Here is a 6,522-nt window from a genome sequence, read left to right as displayed (position 1 = left end):
CCCTCTCTCGCCCTCTCTCTCCCGCTATCGCTCTCTCTTCTCCTCTGCCCTGTCTCCCTCTCTCGACCACTATCCCTCTCTCCCTCTCTCTCCATCTCTCGCCCTCTCTCCCGCTCTCGCCCTCACTCCCTCATTTGCCCTCTCTCCCCCTTCACCCTCTCTCACTCTCTCGCCCTCTCTCCCTCTCTCACTCTCTCCCTCTCACCCCCGCTCTACCTCTCTCACTCTGTCCCACTCACCCTCTCTCGCCCTCTCGTCCTCTCTCACACTCTCTGCCTCTTTCACCCTCTCACCCACTTTCGCACTCTCTCCCTCTCTCTCCCTCTCTTGACCTCTCTCCCTCTCTCGCACACTCGCCCTCTCTCGCCCTCTCTCCCTCTCTCACACTCTCTGCCTCGTTCACCCTCTCTCCCACTTTCACCCTCTCTCCCTCTCTCCCCCTCTCTCTCTTGCCCTCTCTCCCTGTCTCGCCCACTCTCGCTCTCTCGCCCTGTCTCCCTCTTTTGCCTTCTCGCCCTCTCTCACACTCTCTGCCTCTTTCGCCTTCTCTCCATCTCTCGCCTTCTCTCGCCCTCTCTCCCTCTCTCGCCCTCACTCCCTCCTTTGACCTCTCTCTCTCCCTATCGCCCTCTCTCACTCTCTCTCGCCCTCTCTCTCTTGTCCACTCTCCCTCTCCCTCGCTCTCTCTCCCTCTCCCTCTCACTCTCTCTCGCCCTCTCTCTCTTGCCCACTCTCCCTCTCTCGGCCTCTCTCCCTCTCTCGCCCTTGCGTCCACTCTCTCACTCTCTGCCTCTTTCACCCTCAGTCCCACTTTTGCCCCTCTCCCTCTCTCTCCCTCTCTCGCTCTCTCTCTTGCCCTCTCTCCCTCTCTCGCCCTCTCTCCCTCTCTCGCCCTCTCTCCCTCTCTCGCCCTCTCTCCCCCCTCACCCTCTCTCACTCTCTCGCCCTCTCTCCCTCTTTCGTACTCTCTCCCTCTCACGCCCACTCTCCCTCTCTCCCTCTCTCCCTCACTCGCGCTCTCGCCCACTCTCCGTCTCTCGCCCTCTCTCCCTCTCTCGCCCTCTCTCCCCCACTCTCGCTCTCTCCCTCTCTTGCCCTATTTCCCTCTCTCCCCCTCTCTCCCTCTCTCACCCTCTCTCCCCCTCTCGGCCTCTCTCCCTCTCTCTCCCTCTCTCCCTCTTTTGACCTCACTCCCCCTATCATGCTCTCTCCCTCTCTGGCCCACACCCACTCACTCGCTCTCACTCTCTTCCTCTCTCGCCCAACCGCTTTCCCTCGCCCTCTCTCTCTCTCTTTCTCTCTCACCCTCTGTCGCCCTCTTGCCTTTCGCCTTCTCTCTATCTCTCGCCCTCTCTCCCTCTCTGGCCCTCTTTCCCTCTCTGGCCCTCTTTCCCTCTCTCTCCCCCCTCACCCTCTCTCACTCTCTCGCCCTCTCTCCCTCTTTCGTACTCTCTCCCTCTCACGCCCACTCTCCCTCTCTCCCTCACTCGCGCTCTCGCCCACTCTCCGTCTCTCGCCCTCTCTCCCTCTCTCGCCCTCTCTCCCCCACTCTCGCTCTCTCCCTCTCTTGCCCTATTTCCCTCTCTCCCCCTCTCTCCCTCTCTCACCCTCTCTCCCCCTCTCGGCCTCTCTCCCTCTCTCTCCCTCTCTCCCTCTTTTGACCTCACTCCCCCTATCATGCTCTCTCCCTCTCTGGCCCACACCCACTCACTCGCTCTCACTCTCTTCCTCTCTCGCCCAACCGCTTTCCCTCGCCCCTTCTCTCTCTCTTTCTCTCTCACCCTCTGTCGCCCTCTTGCCTTTCGCCTTCTCTCTATCTCTCGCCCTCTCTCCCTCTTTTGCCCTCTCTCCCTCTCTTGCCCTCACTCCCACCTTCGACCTCTCTCTCCCTATCGCCCTCTCTCACTCTCTCTCGCCATCTCTCTTGCCCACTCTCCATCTCTGGCCCTCTCTCGCCCTCACTCACTCCTTCACCCTCTCTGCCCTATCACCCTCTCTACCCCTCTTGCCCTCTATCCCTCTCGCCCTCTATCCCTCTCTCGCCCTCTATCCCTCTCTCATCCTCTCTCTCTCTCGCCCTCTCTCGCCCTCTCTCCCTCTTTCGCCCTCTCTCACCCTTCTCGTCCGCTCTCCCTCTCACCCTCTCTTGCCCTCTCTCCCTCTCTAGCCCTCTCACCCTCTCTCGCCCTCTCTCCCTCTCTCCCTCTCTCACCCTCTTGACCTCTCTTGCCCTCACTCCCTCACTCGCCCTCTTTCTCTCTGGCCTTCTCGCCCACTCTCCCTCTTTCGCCCTCGCTCCATCTCTCTCCCTCTCTCTTCCTCACTCCCTCTCTCTCCCTCTCTCCTTGTCTCGCCCTCTCGCCTACACTCCCTCTGTCGCCCTCTCTCACCCTTCATTACACTTTTGTCCTCTCTGCCTCTCTCGCCCTCACTCACTCCATCGACCTCTCTCTCCCTATCGCCTTATCCCCCTCTCTCTCCCCCCTCACCCTCTCTCACTCTCTCACCCTCTCTTGCCCTCTCTTTCTCTCTAGTCCCCTCACCCTCTCTCACTCTCTCGCCCTCACTCCCTCCTTCACCCTCTCTGCACTACCACTCTCTCTCCCTCTCTTGCCCTCTCTGCCTCTCTCGCACTCTCTCTCCCGCTATCGCACTCTCTTCTCCTCTCACCCTCTCTACCTCTCTCGCCCTCTATCCCTCTCTCACCCTCTCTCTCTCTCGCCCTCTCTCCCTCTTTCGCCCTCTCTCACCCACTCTCGCCCTCTCTCCCTCTCACCCACTCTAGCCCTCTCACCCTCTCTAGCCCTCTCTCCCTCTCTAGCCCTCTCTCCCTCTCTCGCCCTCTCTCCCTCTCTCGTCCTCTCTCCCTCTTTCACCCTCTTGACCTCTCTTGCCTTCTCGACCTCTCTCGCCCTCTGTCCATCTCTCTCCCTCTCTCTCCCGCTCTCCCTCTTTCACCCTCTCTCCCTCTCTCTCTTCGTCTCTCCCTCTCTCCTTGTCTCGCCCACTCTCCCTCTCTCGCCCTCTCTCCATCTGTCTCCCTCTCTCTCCCTCTCTCCCTCTTTCGCCCACACTCCCTCTCTCGTCCTCACTCCCTCTTTCGCACTCTCGCTTTCTCTCACTCTCTCTGCCTCTTTCGCCCTCTCTCCTTCTTTCGCCCTCTCTCTCTCCTTCCCTCTCTCCCTCTTTCGCCCTCTCACCCTCTCTCACCCTCTCTCCATCTCTCTCCCACTCTCCCACTCTATCCCTGTCTCGACCTTTCTCGCCCAGTCTCCCTCTCTCACCGTTTCTCCCTCTCTCGTCCTCTCTCCCTCTTTAGATTTCTCTCCCTCTCGTCCTCTCCCCCTCTCTCGCCCTCTCTCCCTCTCTCGCCCTTTCACCCACTCTCCCTCTCTCCCTCACTCACCATCTCTCCCTCTCTTGCCCTCTCACTCTCTGGCCCTCTCTTCACTCTCCCTCTCTCGCCCTCGCTCCATCTCTCTCCCCCTCTCTCCCTCTCACCCTCACTCTCCCTCTCTCTTCCTCACTCCCTCTCTCTCTCTCCTTGTCACGCCCACTCGCACTCTCTCCCTCTGTCGCACTCTTGCCCTCTCTCACCGTCTCTTGCCCTCGTTCTTCATCTCTCCCTCTCTCACCCTCTCTCCCTCTCTCTTCCTCACTCCCGCTCTCTCCCTCTCTCGTTTTCTCACCCTCTCGTTCTCGCTCGCCCTCTCGCTCTCTCTTGCCCTTTCTCCCTCTGTCGCACTCTTGCCCTCTCTCGCTGTCTCTTGCTCTCGCTCTGCCTCTCTCCCTTTCTCACCCTCTCTCCCTCTTTCGCACTCTCTCACACTTCATCCCTATTTTGTCCTCTCTCCCTCTTTCACCCTCATGCCCTCTCTTGCCCTCTCTCCCTCTCTCTCCGTCTCTCGCCCTCTCTCCCTCTCTTGCAATCTCTCTCCCGCTCTCGCACTCTCTCCTCCGCCGACCTCTCTCGCCCTTTCTCCTTGTCTCACACTCTCTCTCTTTCTCGCCCTCTTGCCCTCTCTAGCCCTCTCTCCATCTCTCGCCCTCTCTCCTTCTCTCGCCCTCTCACCCTCTCTTTCCCTCTCTCCCTGTCTCGCCCTCTCAGCCTCTCTGGCCCACTCTCCCTCTCTCGCATTCTCTCTTTCTCTCACCCTCTCTCCCTTTCTCGCCTTCTCTCGCCCTCTCTGTCTCTCGTCCTCTGTAGCTCTGTTTCACCCTCTCTTCCTCTCTCTCCCTCACTCCCTCTCGCACTTTCTCACCCTCTCTCCCTCTCTCTCTCTCCCTCTCTTCATCTCTTTCCCTTTCTCCCTCTCTCGCCCTCTCTCGTCCTCACTCCCTATTTCGCCATCTCTCCCTCTCTCGTCCTCTCTCCCTCTTTCGTACTCTCTCCCTCCCTCTCTCTCGCCCTCTCGCCCTCTCGCCCTCTCGCCCTCTCGCCCTCTCGCCCTCTCGCCCTCTCGCCCTCTCGCCCTCTCGCCCTCTCGCCCTCTCGCCCTCTCTCGCTCTCTCGCTCTCTCGCTCTCTCGCTCTCTCTCACCCTCTCTCCATCTCTTGCCCTCTCTTGCCCTCACTCCCTCCTTCACCCTCTCTGCCCTATCACCCTCTCTCCCTCTCTTGCCCTCTCTGCCTCACTCGCACTCTCCCTCCCGCTATCGCACTCTCTTCTCCTCTCACCCTGTCTCCCTCTCTCACCCTCTCTCCCTCTCTCACCCTCTCTCTCTTTCGCCCTCTCACCCTCTCTCACCCTCTCTCCATCTCTCTCCCACTCTCCCACTCTATCCCTGTCTCGACCTTTCTCGCCCACTCTCCCTTTCTCACCGTTTCTCCCTCTCTCGTCCTCTCTCCCTCTTTAGATTTCTCTCCCTCTCGTCCTCTCCCCCTCTCTCGCCCTCTCTCCCTGTCTCGCCCTTTCACCCACTCTCGCCCTCTCTCCCTCACTCACCATCTCTCCCTCTCTTGCCCTCTCTCTCTCTGGCCCTCTCTTCACTCTCCCTCTCTCGCCCTCGCTCCATCTCTCTCCCCCTCTCTCCCTCTCACCCTCACTCTCCCTCTCTCTTCCTCACTCCTCCCTCTCTCTCCTTGTCACGCCCACTCGCCCTCTCCCTCTGTCACACTCTTGCCCTCTCTCACTGTCTCTTGCCTTCTTTCTTCCTCTCTCCCTCTCTCACCCTCTCTCCCTCTCTCTTCCTCACTCCCTCTCTCTCCCTCTCTCGTTGTCTCACCCTCTCGTTCTCACTGGCCCTCTCGCTCTCTCTTGCCCTCTCTCCCTCTGTCGCACTCTTGCTCTCGCTCTGCCTCTCTCCCTTTCTCACCCTCTCTCCCTCTCTCGCCCTCTCTCGCCCTTCATCCCTCTTTTGTTCTCTCTACCTCTTTCACCCTCACGCCGTCTCTTGCCCTCTCTCCCTCTCTCTCTGTCTCTCGCCCTCTCTCCCTCTCTTGCACTCTCTCTCCCGCACTCTCTCCTCCTCCACCCTCTCTCCCTCTCTCGCCCTTTCTCCTTGTCTCACACTCTCTCTCTCTTTCTCGCCCTCTTGCCCTCTCTAGCCCTCTCTCCATCTCTCGCCCTCTCACCCTCTCTCGCCCTCTCACCCTCTCTGGCCCGCTCTCCCTCTCTCGCATTCTCTCTTTCTCCCACCCTCTCTCCCTTTCTCGCCTTCTCTCGCCCTCTCTGTCAATCGTCCTCTGTAGCTCTGTTTCACCCTCTCTTCCTCTCTCTCCCTCACTTCCTCTCGCACTTTCTCACCCTCTCTCCCTCCCTCTCTCTCCCTCTCTTCGTCTCTTTCCCTTTCTCCCTCTCTCGCCCTCTCTCGTCCTCACTCCCTATTTCGCCATCTCTCCCTCTCTCGTCCTCTCTCCCTCTTTCGTACTCTCTCCCTCCCTCCATCTCTCCCTCTCTCGCCCTCTCGCACTCTCTCCCTCTCTCACCCTCTCTCCATCTCTCGCCCTCTCTCGCCCTCACTCCCTCCTTCACCCTCTCTGCCCTATCACCCTCTCTCCCTCTCTTGCCCTCTCTGCCTCTCTCGCACTCTCTCTCCCGCTATCGCACTCTCTTCTCCTCTCACTCTGTCTCCCTCTCTCACCCTCTATCCCTCTCACCCTCTCTCCCTCTCTCGCCCTCTATCCCTCTCTGACCCTCTCTCTCTCGCTCTCTCTCCCTCTTTCGCCCTCTTTCGCCCTCTCTCACCCACTCTCGCCCACTCTCCCTCTCTCGCCCTCTCTCCATCTCTCTCCCTCTCTCTCCCTCTCTCCCTCTCTCGCCCACACTCCCTCTCTCGTCCTCACTCCCTCTTTCGCACTCTCGCTTTCTCTCACTCTCTCTGCCTCTTTCGCCCTCTCTCCTTCTTTCGCCCTCTCTCTCTCCTTCCCTCTCTCCCTCTTTCGCCCTCTCTCCCTCTCTCACCCTCTCTCTCTTTCGCCCTCTCACCCTCTCTCACCCTCTCTCCATCTCTCTCCCACTCACCCACTCTATCCTTGTCTCGACCTTTCTCGCCCACTCTCCCTCTCTCACCGTTTCTCCCT

Source organism: Chiloscyllium plagiosum, unplaced genomic scaffold (genome assembly GCF_037043375.1).
Source record: "Chiloscyllium plagiosum isolate Xiang-an unplaced genomic scaffold, Cpla_swu_hap1 HiC_scaffold_36, whole genome shotgun sequence".
Lineage (NCBI taxonomy): Eukaryota > Metazoa > Chordata > Chondrichthyes > Orectolobiformes > Hemiscylliidae > Chiloscyllium > Chiloscyllium plagiosum.
The sequence above is the reverse complement of the archived record's forward strand: the minus strand, read 5'-3'. Positions refer to the sequence as shown.